Here is an 18,364-nt window from a genome sequence, read left to right on the forward strand (position 1 = left end):
CAGAGAGAATTGAATCAAGGTGGGATAGTGGGAAAGGCAGGGCTTGCACCTCAGAGACGTGTTTCCTCCCCGAGAGAAGTAGACACTCACCTGTGGAAGCAGGGAAACAGGAGCAGACTATAATAGTCCAATATCTTGTCAATACACAGTGTCAGCCAGGGAGACCTTTCCTTAGGGAACTGGGTCTCCATTTGCCCCCATGGCTGCATCGTGGCACCTCTGCCTCTGCCTCCCCATAAGCTGCCTTATGTAATTGGCACGCCCCTTTCCTGCCAGGCTTTATGCCTTTGGTGAGGAAGCACCATGTCCTATTCACCTTTGTAACACTGGCATCTGATACTTTGAAGCAAAGCAATGATGAGTGAACCACTGAGTTGTCATGAGTGTTATACCTAACTCTCAAACAGTCTAAATAAAGCACATTTAATTTTCTACCTGAGCCATTGTAGTTGAGGGGTTTGGTTCCAGGGGCCTTTGCTGAGAGGCATATCAGGATGATTTTTGAGCTACTGTCGCATCAGATCAAGTTGGAGCCTTAAGGGTGCTTAATGCAGAGGTAACTAGTGAGATGTGTTTGCAAAAGAATCTGCCCTCTTCCTTTTCTCTTCCTGCACATCTTACCAACTAGAAAACCTCTCTTCCGTTGAACTGATGGTCATGGCTTAGAAAACAGACTTCAAAATGAGAGAATTTTAAAATGAAAATAAAATGTTCTGTTCTGAAAGTGATGGTATTGTATAGTCTTGTAAACAAGAGAACTTTTCATGCAGCTGTCCTAAAGACCTGGCCCCTGGAACTGAGAAAAGAAGATCCTTAAGTGCCTGAGTACACAGAGGACATTGTCTATTTTGGCTCATCCGAGTGCAGATTTTTTTCTTGAAACTAGGAAACAACATGAAGTGGGGATTGAGAATATGCGCTGGAGGAAGGGAAACGGCAGGAAAATGGGAGCAGTTTACTGAGGGGAAGGTTTTCTTCTTTCCCAGATTTTATTACACCCTTGACAGCAATTCGAAGTTAATCATGGAAACTACTGCCCCTTAGATCGAAAAGGCGAACCCCTGGGGATAGTAATGACCTTGGGCTCGCAGCTGCTGCTCATTTTTCAATTTCCAGGCCTATCAAATCCCCTAGCAAACTTTGTCTCCTGTGTGCATGGCAGGGTTGGCTTTGTAGGTGGATGGATCTGGATGTGGCCACTGGCCTCAGAACCCCATTTCCTGACGGATGGGCTCTTCCTGTGACCACCTGGTCCCATTGCGCTGATCGTTGGGAAAGCAGTTCCCCCGTGAGCTTCATTCCAATAGCGTGGGTTCCTTTTATTACTTAGCAGTGGGGTGGCTGAGTGGGAAAGTCATCTTAACTCTTTGGAGAATCCCACAGGCTTATAGATCTGCCTTACTTTAAAATGGCTTGACTAAGGATTTTCTTGATGTGAGCTTCTCAGACTGTTAATGCTCTACTGTGCCTTTGATCTGAAACTGATTGTTGGGGGCACTGTCATAAAAGAAATAAGAGAACACAAAAACCTAGGCATGAGAAGGACACGAGTTTGCCTCTCTCCAGAGAAGGTGATCCCCTACAGGACAGGTTGCCCTCTCTCAGAACGGAACCCATGGTGGCCGTCCTTAACACCAAGAACAAATTGTTTTCCTTGGACCATCTCTTTTGTGGCCTTTTCAAATCTGGCTTGTCACCAGCAAGACCAACCACATCCATTTCTCAGGCCAAGGGAAAGCTCCACCCCTGTGGCTCCTTCAGACTTTCCATCTTTCAAGATTAGAACCTATGGCATCACCAATGTTCTCACACATAGTGAAGCCGTAGAATAAGGGCCCATGAAGGCCAACAGAAACAGACACATGAGTTGGTGAAAAGCAGGCTTTCTGTGTAAAAGTACACAGCAGTTGTGGAGGCAAACAGGACTGGGAACTGAAGATGGGGCCAGGCTTTTCTCGGCCAAGTGGCTCTTTTCCATCCACTAGGGCCCTGAGTCCCAGCCGTGGCTCTCTGCTTATCAAGCTCTATGTTCATTTCTCAAACCGCTCTATCTGAGTCCTTTGGTTGAAAACCCATTTCCAGAGCCAAAGTGAAAACTGCAAAAAATATTTCTAGGGCTAAAAGAACGGGAAAGAAATTAATTGGAATGGTGCCTAATTGAGTAATCTGGGGGAGAGCAAGAGATGGATGTCGCGGCCTTTGTTGAAAGTCCACACAACTCTGTACAAGTGACTGGGCTGGTTGGTCAGCCATGGGGTTGTTGTGTGTAGCAATCCACCGTCTCGTTTTTTAACTTTTATGAAAGGCCCAAAAAAAGGGTTCTGTTGGTGGGGCTTGGGGTATTTTCAAATAGGAAATGTTTGTGGTTCTTATCTTTAAAGGTAATTCCCTATTTAGTTCCAATCACAACATACTCTTTTGTTTAAGTGAGGTTTTTCCCAGTCTCCAGCCAGAAACTGCATCTGTTAACAATCTTTTGGATTTTAAACTGAAGCTTTTTAAACAATGCACCATCTGACCACGAAAGGCATCTGGCCGTGCCGTATTTGCTTATTGTTAACATGATTTTTAAGCCCTGGGAAAAGTAAGGGGGAGAAGCTAAGATGGCATATATGTTGTGTTATGGCAACAGCAATCCTGTCAGCGCAGGCAGAAATCTTCTTTAATCAGACTTCTTCACAGGAGCAGTTGCACTAGTTGTGTCACTTAACCAGTCCTTACAAGGGTCCAGGAAATACTTGTCCCCCCTCCTTGAGCCTAAGAGTTGATAAAGTAAGTGAATAGGGTTAGATGCAGTTGGCTATAGTAATATCAGATATTTGAAGCAGCAAAGATCAGAATTTGATGACTGCCCCTGATTTTTCCTCCTTCCATTTCTGATCCCTAATTCAAGACTTAAGTAAATGGCTCTGGATTCTCCATATTCCATTTCGATGTCTTTCGAGGTCTACTTTGGAGAAGGCAAGCTTTTACTTTGCTGCTGAGTTTATGTTTGACTCTAGTTTAATTAAAGAATCTTGTCTAACTTGGCTGCAGTTGAGCCGTTAAGCTTTGTGGGATCTGGTGCTTGGTATGTTCCAAAGACATTTAGGAAAACTGGCTGAAAACCCTCCTGATGCTTTTTATTCACTCCCTGTAGTGGGTCACATCCCCACACCACTCCACAAGAAGGAATTCTCCTTTCACCACACACACAAAATGAATGGTCCTCAGGATATTTCAGACCCTGGAGAGTTGAGGCCCTCCTGTGTTTAGAGCATGAGGAGGCAGTGGTTTGATCAGAACACAGAGTGAAAGGAACATATGCTAAAGTAGTAGAAGTGTAGACGAAAGGAACCATTAGTCTTCTCCATAACTGTAAGGCAAACAAGCTGGTAGACGACAAAGGGGATGAGGGTACATTAATCCTCTGGTTGTTCCAGTCTCCTGATGAAAAGCTGCAGTGGGTAGGCTGGGACCAGAAGCAATGGCTGTGTGTTTGACCTGGTAGGTTTAAGAAGGAAGAGAAGCAGACCTGCTTCTCTTCCTTCGTGAATGTAGTTGTTTGAATAGGCAGTAGAGTGGGCTTTGGGTTTTCAGGTACCCACTTTGCTAGATGTCAAGATTCGGGAGAGGGAGCCTGTAAAAGTGAGACAACTAAATGTCAGTAACTGTACTGCTAGACTTCTTTAGAAGCACCTGGTTTGGTCTCCGGCCTTTACCCCGATAATGGATTCCAGTTGGTGGCAGAAGTAATAATGATCAGAAATATAATCGGGCTATCGTTCCCCGTCTACTTCTCTGAGTAGATGAGGGAAGCCCAGTAACTAGAGGACAATTGATATCTTCAGGCTCTGAAACTGCCTGTCTTATCTGTGTATTCCAAGGATATGTGTATATAATGCCAGACTGAAACATTACTGTTCCTTATGAGTACAAGGCTTTGAGGATCTGGTGCTTCGCTCAGTGAGTCAGTGCAGTTGGTAAAGGGCTTATTGGTGTATAATTCATCCTGACATGTACTGACTACCTTCTCTGGGGCAGACTGTTGGCTAGATTCTGAGGATGATGAAACCAAGAACCTGGAGTGGATGGTCCAGGGAGAAGAAGCAGATAAGATCAAATAATGGCCAAGTCTTTTCATAAGCTCCATGCTGGGGTAAGGAAACAGGCTCTGGGGCACAGAGGAAAGAGCCACCGTGCTCTGGGGTGACTGAGATGAGTTTCTTCGCCACTTTGCCGCATCTCGGGGTTGTGCCAGCAGGGAGCCAACATTGTCATGCTTTCATCCCTCATCTAGAAACAGGCTCCTTTTCCAACAGTTGAGCTATGGTCACATGCACCACACACTTTCCCTCTTGTACTTTGTTCTTTGTCCCTTGCGCCAGTGCTTAAAAGGTCAAGTTTATTTTTATTATTATTATTTTTTTAAGGGCCACTCCCAAGGCATATGGAGCTTCCCAAGCTAGGGCTCGAACTGAAACTGCAGCTGCTAGCCTACGCTGTAGCCACAGCAACGCCAGATCCGAGCCGTGTCTGTGACCTAGAACAGGTCAGATGTATATAATCTGTGTATGTAATCTGGCAACACCGGATCCTTAACCCACTGAGCAAGGCCAGGGATTGAACCCACAGCCTCATGGTTTCTCGTCAGGTTTGTTTCCACTGAACCACAATGGGAACTCCCAAAAGGTCAAGTTTAGATGGCTGGCCTCATCTGACCTTTACTAAACACAATTTGTAGGGCTTATTAGGAAATCTATAGAGAGGCTTAAACTTTTGGAAATGAAGTCACTGGGGTGGGGGTGGGGCACTGAAATAACTGAGTTTTTTTCAGCCCGGAGAAGTCAAGTCAGGTGAAAGCTCCAACTCAGGCTGATGTTCATTGGGTCACCTGGGCTGATGTTTGACCGGTATCTGTCAAAATATTGCCACCTTCCAGTTTTGTAAAGCACAGCTGCCTCAAGCCCTCCCAATAAAAACTGCCTTGACAATGTCACCATCCTCCTCAGGGGCCCACCAGACTTCACCCACGATTCAGAGCCAGGTTAACTCCTGGCATAACAAATAGGGGACCCCAGGACCTTACTCTCATATTCCATAATTTGTTCCGATTTGTTGATGCCCATGCCATAGGTTGTTGATAAATATTTTGAACATTGGCCTGGGTTTGAGATGCTGATTGACCTAAAGATGGTGGTCAGAACCATTTGGTAACATGTATCTAGAGCCTGAAACATGCATCTTCCAGGAATTGATCCCATGGAAGTGATGAAAGATGTAGGCAAAGAAGTAGGTCTGAGAAATTCTTTGTAGTGTTCTCTCTGAAAGCCAATGATGGCAAACAACTTAAAGGGGGGTGGTTATATTATATTATAGCACACAACCATAACCGTTATCTTGCTGCCATCGAAAACTCATGTTTTCAAAGAAATTTTAATGACATAGGAAACTGCTCGGCGTATAATGATAAGGTTTAAAAAAAGATATAAAACCATAATCAGTACAATCAAAAGTTTGCAAAAGAGTAGATATAGAGGTCAGAGAGACAGAAACCATTGTTTGGTGGGATTGTGGGTGGTTTCTTTTTCTTCTTTTTTTCCTTTTATACATATATTTGTCAGATTTTCCGCAGTGCATTGTTTTCCCTCCTACCTTGGGATAATTATTTTTCTGATTGTAAAAATAAAATTTCTCTTTAAAAAAAGGCATACAGTATACTCTGTATCTGTCAGGTTTCAGTCAGAAAACCAGAACTGCTGGGGGAAACACAAACCAAAGAGATGAACCCTTATGTAATCATGGAGGCTGGCTAAACACCGTCTGTAAAGCTGCTGTCTTTGCTTCTAATGCTGGAGCTTCGTGTCTTTGGAGCTGCCAGTTGGGAAGGAGGTGGATGTAAAGTGGGTGGGAGCAAGGACAGGCTGGAGCCCACAGGGACAGTCCCAAGGCTGTGGCACTTCTCATTGCCTGATCCTGATGTGTGTCCTGCAGAAGCCTGAGCCATTAATTATGGAGCTCAGCATGCACACATACACCACTCATGAGACCCTGGAGGAGGATCCAGGGGAAGGTGCAGCAGTTACAGACCTGCCTGTGTTCCACACCAACACGGTGATCCAGCAGTTAAAGGACAACACCTATGGACTACAAAAAGGCTATTGCTTTATTGCCACCCTCCACGTGTCCCATGAGAATCTCTTGTGGCTTATCCTACCCAGAAACCGACAAGAATGGATGTAGGTTAGTCAGCTTCACCAACTCGAACATTACAAAGCCACCACAGATTTCTCTTTCAAATTAGGAAGAAAAATAAATTTCATTTAGAATGCAAGCAGTGCTTGTGTTGTCAAGACAATGCTGGCTTTTTTATTTTATTTTTTAAGCTCAGAGACTATTTACTCTTCCCTGGGAGGATTAAAACAAAGGTGAATCTGTAAACCACTCAGAGTTTTTCAATACCATTTATCTCTTTAGGCAGTGATTGTGAAAACATGGTAATTCTGGCCCTGATAAGGTAGCCTCAGTTTTGTGCCCAGAAACCCACTGAAGGCATATTCGACATGGCCCTTTTCCCCCCCTGGATAGCGTAATCTCAGCCAGTGACCCATTTTCTGTACTTATTTTCTTTTTATTACAAAAGCCAGTGCTATCAAAATGAACAACACATTTTAGAATTGGAGTCCAAAATCCAAGGGCCCTCTCCCTCTGGCAGTGTTAAACCAACATCGTATTCCAATAAAGGCCAGTTGACTCATGAGTATTTATTTGTCTCCGCTTCCTATAATCACTTTGTTTAATCATACCAGTTTGGGGTACTTTTTCTTCCTAGCATTGCCAGTTCTGTTATTCCAGCTGTGCCTATTGCCTCTCCTACCTTGGAGTGTCCAGAATGTTCTTGAACTCACAGTTGGTATTTTTGTTAATGTTGACTCAGCTTCATTAATGAAGACATAGTAAACAAACTTGAATGAACCAAAACATCTATCTTTCTTCTTTGGCGCTTGGTGAAGTGATAGATCTAAAGGATGCAGACAACTTCTAGATTCTTCTGTTGGGGTTTTACATTCTGGTTGTGTAGCATCCTCTGTTTTCCAGCTTGAGATGCTGCCTGTGAGAGGACCTCTCTTGGGTGGATTGTTTCCAAAAGGCTTTTATTTGATGGATCTGCCTGCAAGTTTCCTAAATTATGTTTGTCCCTCATAATCATTCTAAACTGTAGCGTGATGTATGTGTGACACTATTTTTATCTAACATAAATAGAAGCCAAGTAATAGCTATGAGAAAAATTTTGCATAAAGGCCATCCAAAGGGTAAGCCTAGAAGGCAGGATACCCACTTATTAGCTAGCTGTATGACCTGGGGTATATTTCTTAACCCCTTTCACTTCTCTCTTCTCTGTACAATGAGACCAATTTCATAAGATTTTTGTGACAATTGAGACAATATGATTTTGAAGTTGTCAGAGAACGTGGGGCATGGTGATGTTAGCTGATGTCATTGGCAGTATCAATAATGGTGACAGTCGAAGCAGTGGTGTGGGCTGAGTTTCTGCTTGTTCACACACATGCCAGCCTGGCATTCAGTTCCAAGTCAGTAAATAATGATACCTGGTTTTCTCAGAACAGCAGTGATGATTTCAGAAGCACCTCTTCCTTCATTGATTACAGGACTCCTTCTTTGCAGCCTAGGAGAGGGAAGTGATTGATAAATTTCAGAGGTGCAGATGGTCAATTAGGAGGATACATTGTAAGATGTAGATAAGGGAAGAGACCGAAAAAGGCTTTACTGTATCAGTAATTGGTGAAAGGGGGCCCCCTTCATGTCTAAAGTTCTAGGGCAGTGGCTCTACCTTAGCTTCTGGGTAGAGCCCTGAACCTGATTTCAGGAACACCCTTAATTTATGTCTGGGAAGAGAGAGACCCAGAGGAAGTCAAACCCACTCCGCCTCTTTCTTCCTCTCACCCACATGTCACCGCAGGGCTTCTGTCCCTGCCGACCAGGGGCAGCTCGTGGAGGTGCTCACCCCCTGGGGCTTGCCTGGCAAGCAGTTGTGAACCCCAGTTAAACTCTGGGAAGTGGACATGTTTGTGGGTCAAGCTAGTTGTAAAATGAAATTAAAGTTCCTTCTTTGCAGCCTAGGAGAGGGAAGTGATTGATAAATTTCGTCAGTTTTCAAAATAAGAGTGCTAAAGAATACTGTTAGATGAAAACATGGCTACTGCTGTTGTTCGTGACAGGGGAAAGTTGCTTTATAGGACAAGACACCAAGGGATTCCATCAAACAAGTCAATTTTCACAAATGAGTAACTTATTAGGTCAGAATGAACCAGATTTACAAGGTCTCTTTTCAGCAACAGAATTTGTTCAAAGTCGCAGCATTATAATCCAACAGTGTGTTCTAATAGTGTGTGATTTCTAAAATTAAGCTAATGTTAGGGTTGAGGAGATAATAAAAGAATATTTTAACCCAGTTGCAGATACTGTTTTTGTTAGGAGTCTTTTTTTTTTTATTGAAGTATAGTTGATGTACAATATTATATATGTTACTGTTGTAAATATAGTGATTCATACTTTTTAAAGGTTATACTCCATTTATAAGTATTAAAAAATATTGGCTATATTCCTTGTGTTGTGCAATAATATATCCTTATAGCTTATTTTATACCAGGTACTCTTACTCTCATACCCCTATTTTGCCCCTCCCTACTGATAATCACTAGTTTGTTCTCTTTATCTGTGAGTTCACTTTTTTGTTATATTCACTAGTTTGTTGTATTTTCTAGAATCCACATGTAAGTGATATCATTCACTATTTGCCCTTCTCCGTCTGACTTGGTTCATTTAGCATTATACCCTCTAAGTCTGCCCATGTTGCTGTAAGTGGCAAAAATTTGTTCTTTTTATGACTGAATAATACTCCATTGTATAGTTATGTACCACATCTTTATCCATTCAACTGTTGGTGGACACTTGTGTTGCTTTCATGCCTTGGCTATTGTAAATAATGCTGCTGTGAACATTGTGGTGCATGAATCTTTCTGAATTAGAATTTTTGTTTTTTTCGGATAGATACCCAGGAGTGGAATTTCTGAGTCATATGGTAGCTCTATTTTAGTTTTTTGAGAAACTTCCATACCGTTTTCCATAGTGGCTGTTATTGTTATGAACCTTAAATCTAATTACCAAAATGGACATTCTGAGTTCTAATAAATTGTCATTTTCTAAAATTTTTAAAAAGAAAACTCTCAAACTTCTGATAACTTTCTCTCCAGGTCATAAGATAAACTAATATTTCTTGATTGGTTATTTTCGTGTGTGTGTGAAATTTTTATATTTACAAAAAAGTACACAATATATAAATACCCATGTTTGGAAAATGCTAACATTTTATCATAGTCTCCATAGGTTTTTAGGAAAGAAATAAAACATTATAAATATGGTTGAAGCCCAAAGGTGGACCTCTGTTTTAAAGGTGGCATGTATTTTTTTTTCCTTGCTCGTGTACTTATTATCTTACTCTGAATGCATATATTCATAGACAATATGTGGTACTTCTTCATTTTAACTACAATGTAATGTTCCATTATATCAACATGGACACAGTTTAATTATTTTTATCCCCCTTTGGATAATGCTTATTTCTAATTTTTCATTCTTTTTTTAAAAATTGGGTTGAACATCCTTGTGTATGTGTTCAAGAGTTTCTCCAGAATGGACACCTAGACGTAATAATTACTGGGTCATTTGATTTGAACATATTCATCTTTGATTGCTCTCTATAGTGGCTGTAGCAATTTACCCCTGCAGTGATTTAGTTGCCAACCTCTGAAGGCTTGGTATTGTCTGCCTGGTGGGCATTGGTATCTGCTTGCCTGATCTATTGTTTTATTTAAGTTTAGTGTTTCTGGTACAAGAAACTGTCATTGAAGTTCTGCAGTTTTCTCACATGTATCTCAGCAAATCAAATTAAAGTAAAAATTCCTGGAATAGAAAGTAAATATTTCATTAAAAAAAGGAAAACCCAAGGTTTAGAAAAAGAATTCCATTAAATACCCATAAAGCTGGACAGCAGTACAAAATGTTAGGAGGACCTAAAAATGGACAGTTCACTCAGCATTGTGTTTATTTGGTTTGACTACAAAGGAAACTGCTCTGTGTGTGGTTCCCTTTTCCTCTCCCCTCGACCTCTTTGCATCCTCAGGTCCAGACCCAAGCAAACTGCTTTTCCATCTTCAGTTAGCTCTTGACTGATAGATGCCATCACCAAACACAGGAAGTTCCTCTGAGGCATCCGCCACTTCCCTGGCGGGTGACTAAAATGCAGGTGCAGAATCAGCACGTCTGCATAGTCAGGCACTTGGGCGGTGCCTGAAAAGTGCACAACTGGTCTCTTTCTCCTCTTGTAACCAAAGCACCTTTGTCTTGAGCAGCTCTTTACACAAATTGTGAAAGTGTCTCCCCTTTCTGGTACCCCTTGATTCCCTCAGCAGTGGAGAAACTGAGCCAGGTACTCTGATGTCTGTTATCCTCGGCCTAAATTCTGAGCTAGTTTCTATGTACAAGTCAGTTCATGAATTTGGGGATTGTTGATTCTTCGGTCTCCAGGTGCTTCACTCTGCTTTGTTCTTTGCAGTGTTGTAAAAACCGGTGGATATGCATCTGCCTTGTGGATGCCTTCTCTATTTTGTGCTTCCTCATTCTTGCATTTCTTCAGTGAGTAACACCCTTTATCCAAGGTCTTGCTTTTCCCTCTAGTTAGGGAACACTAGGGTAGATGAGGGTGGGAGGGAGAGACCTTGTGTTCTGAATTCATTTATAATCTTTCAAACAACAATAAAAATAAATAAGCATATACAGCCAAGACAAAGTAAGATACTTTAGTTGGACAAACCAATTAACACGGAGTCAGGGGAATTGTGTGGAGCTCTGGAATAGGGCTACAGAAGCGGCTCCCACAGCTTTCACTCTGTCCTTGTCACCCACGCCTACCTCAGAGCTGCAGTATGGAGAACACTCCAGCTTCCCCTCCAGTCCCTGGAAGAGATTTGGAGCTGTGGGGTTGAATGGAAGCCTTGGGAGGGCAGTAGTTCTCAGCTACCACAAAGCGGCTATCTTTGGCTTCCAAATCTTGACTCTTAAGCAGGTTCCTTTTTCAGCTTAGCTATAAGACACATCCCTGTGTTGACTGCAGAGTTTGGAGTACCTGACAATCTTGGAGTTCTCATCTTTGCCATAGAGTACTTGTCAACAGTGCCGTCGTCGTGGAACCAAGGTTCTAAATGCAAGTGTGTGAATATCTTTGAGCCCTTTGCCTGTGTGTATTGAAGCATATTGGCAAATCTCCATTGCATTTCCCAAATTCTGCAATCTGCAGGTGTAGAATTGCACATGGAATGACTGTTCTCAGCAATCATTCTATCTCTGGAAAAGGGTATCGTGATATCTCACATCTGAGAATCCAGAGCTAGTTGCTTGTTGCGGTTATCACCAGCCCAGGGACATGTAGCACTCCAGACTGATGCATTTGGAGGTTATAAATGGTCTCAAAATGAATAGAGTGGTTATTGATTAACACTGTCTGCCATGACACATGATGGGAGAATGTGCATATGTAGCAGATATTTACCCTCCTTGTCCTTGAAAGGTCTTCTTGCACCTAGATTACGGTTGTGTGTAAATATCACATTCCATGCTTCCTTTTCTCCCTGGTTCTCTGCAGACTCTCTAGGTGCAATGGTACTTAGGGACTTTCATAAAAAAGTAAATCTGCCTGATATCACCATCTCCAGGAGATAGGAAGGAAGTATCCACTTTGGAAGAGAGCTCGAAGAAGGGGGGAAAAAAGAAAAATTCCTGAGTTTTTCCATATATATTCATTTCATTCTTCTCACTAAAAGCTCTAGCACCCCTCATGTTATTGAATCCACATTATGGTTGGTGCATGGGAAGTAGGAAGAAGTTTTGAGCTTCCATTGTAAGTAAGAAGGTTCTCTGGTAACTTCTGTTTGGGGTTCTCCAAATGACTTACACTCCAGGAACCGAGGTATGTGTGGAACTAGAAACAGGTTACAGTAGAAAGTCTGCCTAAGAATACCAACATTAATTAGTGTCCTAAATTCTCTTGTTATTCTTCAATTCACAATGAAACAGCATGTGACTGGAGTGCTCTTAAGATGGCGTCCTTTTATCTATCCCCATCCCTAAGGAAAAGCATTTCATTTCCTCAGTTTCTAAGATGTTCTCCCCCCAGGTCCTCACATTTAGACATTTCTAACATAGTGATATCTTTCAACTGATGCTTTTCCTTTTTCTTTCTTTTGCCAAAAATACTGTCATTATTTCAGTAGTATGCTGTAGAGTCAATGATGTCTTAAAATCAGAAATATGGCTATGATTCTCCTTTTAGGGAACAGTAGTTAACCCTGCAGAAGCATTTTTCACAGGCACCCTGAGAATGCTTCCCTGAATAGAATACACCTTTATGGGCTTACTGGTTCTCCTGATTCCCTTCATAGTTTAATTACTATTTTCCAAAGTCCTCTCTTTATGGCCTCGTGTTAAGCATTATATTGCAAATCATAAACACACTTTGATTGTTTTCCCAAGAGCAGGTTACAGAACATCAAAACCTGCTTTACGACATTCTGAAAGGCTTGTCTGGTAGCAAATCTGGTAGCAAGATGTGAGGCCACAAAGGCCATTGACACCACTGATTGGATTTCCACACTGCATAAGGATTTAGGGATGTCTGCCCAAACATGTTAATTTACCAACCAGCTGGACTAAATTGTACCTGCACGATGACATGTGGGTCAAAGACTCAGCACTTAACAAGCTACATAGAAGTAATTTGTTTTATGTCACTGTACACCTTTGTGTCTTAGGCAACAGGGGAATACAGGCTTGTATCATTTCTGAAAATAATAATGGCAGACTGTTTCTTTTTCTTTGTCATGAAAATGAAGGGAAATTGTCATCTAAAATTGGCTTCAGATGTTGAAGTTACACTGATTGAGATGTTTAGGCTCCAGTCATATTCCATGCCATGACGTGCTTTGCCAAAGAAATGACTTGTTAAAATAAATAAAATAAATGTCTCGTAGTTTGGGAGGTGGATGGTAACGTCTCAGCTCCTATTTCTAGGTAAGGATTGTGGCTATTTTCTTAGCTGTATTAGCACATGAAATGCATTTCCCCCAGGATCCTATAGCTTATGACTTTTAAGATTTCCATTCTATAAAGTCAGCCAAGGCTTTTTCAGGAAAGAAGAGGGAGTTGGAACCGACTGGGCCTCTGAGCTGTTTAAGAAATGCAGCTGGTTTCTTTACTCTTGAAGTCACATAGCTCTTTTGTTTCATTGCTGATGTTCCCCACCGAGAGAGAGACTAGATGTCTTTAAAGTGGCATGCTTTTCTTGCTTTTCTGGGGTGGGTGATTTTGGGGGAGCAAAAACGATAGCTGGCTGAGAAGTAGCACAAGCCTGATTTTTGATGTGCTGATAAGTCTCATTTCAGGTCACTCAAATAAATTTTCATTGATTTATACTCTTGTGAATAAAGTTTGTGACATTTAAAACAATGTAAGAGTTCCCATTGTGGCCCAGCGGAAATGAATCCAACTAGGAACCATGAGGTTTCGGGCTTGATCCCTGGCCTCGCTCAGTGGGTTAAGAATCTGGCATTGCCCTGAGCTGTGGTGTAGGTAGCAGACATGGCTCGGATCCTGCGTGGCTGTGGCCAGCAGCTGTAGCTCTGATTCTTGCCCTGGCCTGGGAACCTCCATATGCTGCAGATGCGGCCCTAAAAAGCAAAATAAATAAATAAACAAATAAAAATAAAAACAATGTAATATTTTGTGTTATCAAGGAAATATTTCAAAGCATTTTTTCCCAGTGGAACTTAGAAATGCTTACACTTGATTTTTATTTTGAAGTTAGAAGATGCATGGATAGGAGTTCCTCTGGTGGCTCAGTGGGTTAAGACCCCAGCTAGTATCCATGAGGACTCGGGTTCAATCCCTGGCCTTTCTCAATGGGTTAAGGATCCAGTGTTGCTACAGTGTAGGTCGCAGATGTGGCTTGGGTCTGGTATTGCTGTGGCTGTGGTGTAGGCTGGCAGATGCAGTTCTGATTCGAGCCCTATCCTGGGAACTTACATATGCCGAGAGTGTGGCCCTAAAAGGCCAAAAAAAAAAAAAAAAGAAAGAGTATGTATTTATAAAGACTGGAGTTTGGTAAAAATGAGAAGAGTTAACAATATTTGACTATGTCTTTTTATCATGATGAGAAGGAGGAGTAAAACTATAAATGGGTACAATTCTTTGTAGCTATTCTTAGAAAGATGAGAACCTATTGTCAAAATAAGTTTGTGATCTAAGAAACTCAGTGCTAAAGTTTGGAAACATATTCTTATATGTCTTGTATCTGTGGATCACTAGCAAGGGAAGCAGGGAGCTTTGTTCTTTTATTCATTTTTCTAATACCTAAAACAGTGCAGAGACCATTAAACAACTCCATAAATATTTGTTGCATGAGTAAATGAATGAGAAGGAAAGCAAATGACTTTAGTTTCAGTTCAGCACTGAAAAGTTTGAACTGGATGAGCAGAGGGATTCTATTCCTATCTTGCCCTTGCCTATGATATAATATGGTAATATAGCAATATAGTGTTAATACTTGCTCCCAAGCTAGACTGTGTGTTATTTGTACCTGGCTTCTGGCTCCAGCCTAAACTGTTAAGGAACAGTGCTTTCCTTCTGGATGGTGATGGTGCTAGGGGAGATGGGGAGTGGGTCTAAACTCACCGAGCACACAGCTCTTTCTGATGAGCAGTGCAAGAAGGTATAAAGGGACTCCACCTATTTGCCCAAGAAATTTCTGGGGAGGATAGAGGACCAGATGCATTTTTGGGCATCAGGGTATAGAGTCCAGTAGTCTCAGTGCTTTCAAGTCAGAGACTCTGGGATGTACAAACAGCTCAGACAAGGCAATGGAAAGAGGTGGAATTGAGGTGAAATAATCAGGATGGAGTAGGTGCTCTTTAGCAAAAGCCTGGGGCAAGCCTGATCGTTTGGGTAATTGAGGTGTGAGGAGTCTGGTGCAAGGTGTTAGTCATACAGCTTGGCTTCCACATTACACCCTTGTAGACTCTGTCTTTTTCAATGAGAAGTGCTAGTCATGCGTCTTTTGTTCCGCTAAACTGTAGTTAAATCGAAAGGCCAGAAAAGATTGGCTGAATATTCTGTCTGTAGCAACCTTCATAGTGATCTCCACTTTTCACTGCTGTTGAGCTATTTAATAAATATGCAAATTGTCTTAAAAAAAGGATAGCAAATGTTTCTTGTCCATTGAAACGCTAATTGTGATTATTACTTCATTGACCAGTTTTGCATCTATTTGTAAATCGATGTTCATATATTTCTTTGCCCTTTGGTTTTTCCTTTGTACTTGTAACATCTTACTGGTTCTCCCATTTGTTAATTACTTCAACAAAATCTTTGACTAGAGTTCATGCCATGATTTTACCTTAAAAAAATTATCCTTCATCGACATCGAATTTTAATTAAGAGAATTGATAGAGGAACTACCTTATTTTAGGGAATCTGAAATCTCTTATATTTTAAATGAGTACATGATATAGTGGGATGCTCTGTGTGGGAAAACATGCATCACAGATTGGTTTTACTGAACTTTATATCTGCATCCACGGGAGAAAGAGAAGAAGTAGAACTCAGGAGGTCAGAAGAGATGCCAGGCCTCATGCATGGAATAAGTTCCTATGATGTTTGAAGGGCTGGATGTACAGGAGAAGATGAGGGGGCAGCAGATGCATAATCCAGAGAACTGAAAAATATGCTATAAAGGAGGTTAAAACTTCCCACCAAGTTTCCTGGTAGCTAGTGAGCCTAGGTCCCATTCACCCTTTTCGTTTCTGTTAACTTATGTTTATGTTTTTGAGATGAAGTGGCCCCAGGCTTATAGTAATAAAAAAAAACAATTTTACTATTGAGTTTATGGCTAACATTGTTAAAATATGTATGCTTGATAAAACAAGGGCTATCCGTGTTTACCTCTGTGTTCATATGACGTGTATCTCTTATTCTACATCGTGAATGTTACTTGTCGTGGACCTCAGAAAAGCAAGAACTCATGCTGTTTTTTTATGTGGAGACATTTTGGTCAGAGGTTTTGCAGGTACCCTCCCAGTAGAGACTGTGCAGAGTTGAGCACCCCTGACAAGCACATGAGAAGAGCCATATCATAGGAATTCAGGTGGAGTTACAGGAGTTCCAAGTGGTGGACATGAGAGTGTGATGAACTTATGGAAGATGTGAGATATATTCAGGAATTGGGGAAGATAAACATTTGCTCTTCAGCCAGTGGAGAACTTTTGGCTTGGTTAGGATATGATTTTGGGAGGACGTAATAGCTTTACATATTCATAATATTGATTTAAATATTTGCTGGATCATTGTTCAGTGGGGAAGTTAGACTTGTTCCCAAGGGCAAAATTAAGGCCAAGAAGTTACAAGGAGACATCTGTCAATTCAGTATGAGGTGAATTTTCCAATAGTCAGTGAGAGTTCTAGTTCCAAATGATCGTGGACCCCTTGAATGAAGCCTCCTCTCAGAGAACACATGATCGATCACCTGTCCATGACCTTCTGTAAGGAACCCCTGTGAGAAGACACTCAGACTAGGGTGTCTCTGGGGTCAAAGACTAGCTCTTTAATTATGTGATAGCTTGCCTTAAAAACATACAGATGTTTGTAGCATTAGGAAAAATGGGGAAGGAGGCTTGCTTTTCTTCTGTGATTCTAAAGCCGTTGTTATTGCAGGTCAGCCTCTAGTCTTTCCAGAAAATGACTGACATTCTGAGGCTTAGGAGGAGGTGTTAGACTTCCTGGCAGATGAAAAAGCTGCTGTTCTGTAATCATCTCTGATGTGGGCCCAACCGGATTTTGGCAGCAGAAACATTTGGTGTATAATTGTGGCAGTGGCCAAAAAATGTAACCAGGGTCGGCAGTCCCAGGAACCACATGACTGTCTTGAAATATGACAATATAGGAATTATTTTTTGAAACCAACTGCCTGCCTCAGGCAAACTTTGGATGCAGGATATAGTTTTATCCCACTGCTAGGGGTTAGAGGTAGGTGTTGAAAGGATTGAGTAAAGCAGCAGTCTCAGGAATAAAGTTTTGTTGACCTCCTGAGTTTTTTTCTTCCCCCCAAAAGAACAAGATGGAAAGAGTTGGAGGCATATAGCAGGATTTAAAAGACCTAATGGGAGTTCCCGTCGTGGCGCAGTGGTTAACGAATCCGACTAGGAACCATGAGGTTGCGGGTTCGGTCCCTGCCCTTGCTCAGTGGGTTAACGATCCGGCGTTGCTGTGAGCTGTGGTGTAAGTTGCAGACGCGGCTCGGATCCCACGTTGCTGTGGCTCTGGCATAGGCTGGTGGCTACAGCTCCGATTCAACCCCTAGCCTGGGAACCTCCATATGCCGCAGGAGCGGCCCAAGAAATAGCAACAACAACAAAAAAAAACCTAATGATTCTGTGCTATTTTAAAAAGTGAGATTAAACTAATTTCAGAGAGCAGTGAGCTTGGTAAGAAGGTAGATTTTTGAGGCATGGCGTGTCCTGTTTCCTCTCTTAAAAAAGTGTAAGGTAGAAAGTTCCCTTTGTGGCGCAACGGAAGCAAGTCTGACTAGGATCCATGAGGACGTGGGTTCTATCCCTGGCCTCGCTCAGTGGGTTAAGGATCTGGTGTTGCCGTGAGCTGGGGTGTAGCTAGTCTTTGACCCTAGAGACATCCTAGTCCGAGCAGATGCGGTTTGGATACAGCATGGCTGTGGCTGTGTGGCTGGAAGCTATAGCTCTGATTCGACCCCTAGCTGGGAAGGTCATAATACCGCAGGTGCAGCCCTTAAAAAGCAAAAAAAAAAAAAAAAAGTAAGGTATTGGGCAAATTCCACACACTTTACGAAGCTCATCCTAACTTATAGCTGGGGGTTGCTGGACAGTAAGTGGCTTTGAGAAGGGACAAAGCATGAAAAATAGCTGATGACCAAGTAAGAACTTTGATGTGCTCCCACCCTCTTGAGAGACAAGCTTAATCTAGCACTGGGGCTGGCAAACTCTGGCCCATGGGTCAAATCTGACCAGTAACCTGCTTTTGTAAATCAAGTGTTACTGAAACACGGCAGGGCTGACTCTAGGTGCTATCTATAGCTGCTTTTACACTGTACAAGAGCAGGGTTAAGGTTAAAATGAGTAGTTGCAACAGACTGTGTGGTCTACAAAGCCTAAAATATATATAATCTGTCCCTTTAAAAGAAAAAGCTGGTGGTTTCACACTGCATCATGGCCATCTTTCAAGAAGA

General features: G+C 42.0%; 1 protein-coding gene across 1 annotated transcript in view; it reads left to right on the forward strand.

Annotated features, from left to right (window-relative positions):
• Nucleotides 1-18,364, forward strand: part of DAAM1 (dishevelled associated activator of morphogenesis 1) — a 175,850-nt gene that overhangs the window by 94,247 nt on the left and 63,239 nt on the right. The window lies entirely within an intron of this gene.

This window comes from Phacochoerus africanus, chromosome 2 (assembly GCF_016906955.1).
Source record: "Phacochoerus africanus isolate WHEZ1 chromosome 2, ROS_Pafr_v1, whole genome shotgun sequence".
In the NCBI taxonomy this organism is placed as follows: Eukaryota; Metazoa; Chordata; class Mammalia; order Artiodactyla; family Suidae; genus Phacochoerus; species Phacochoerus africanus.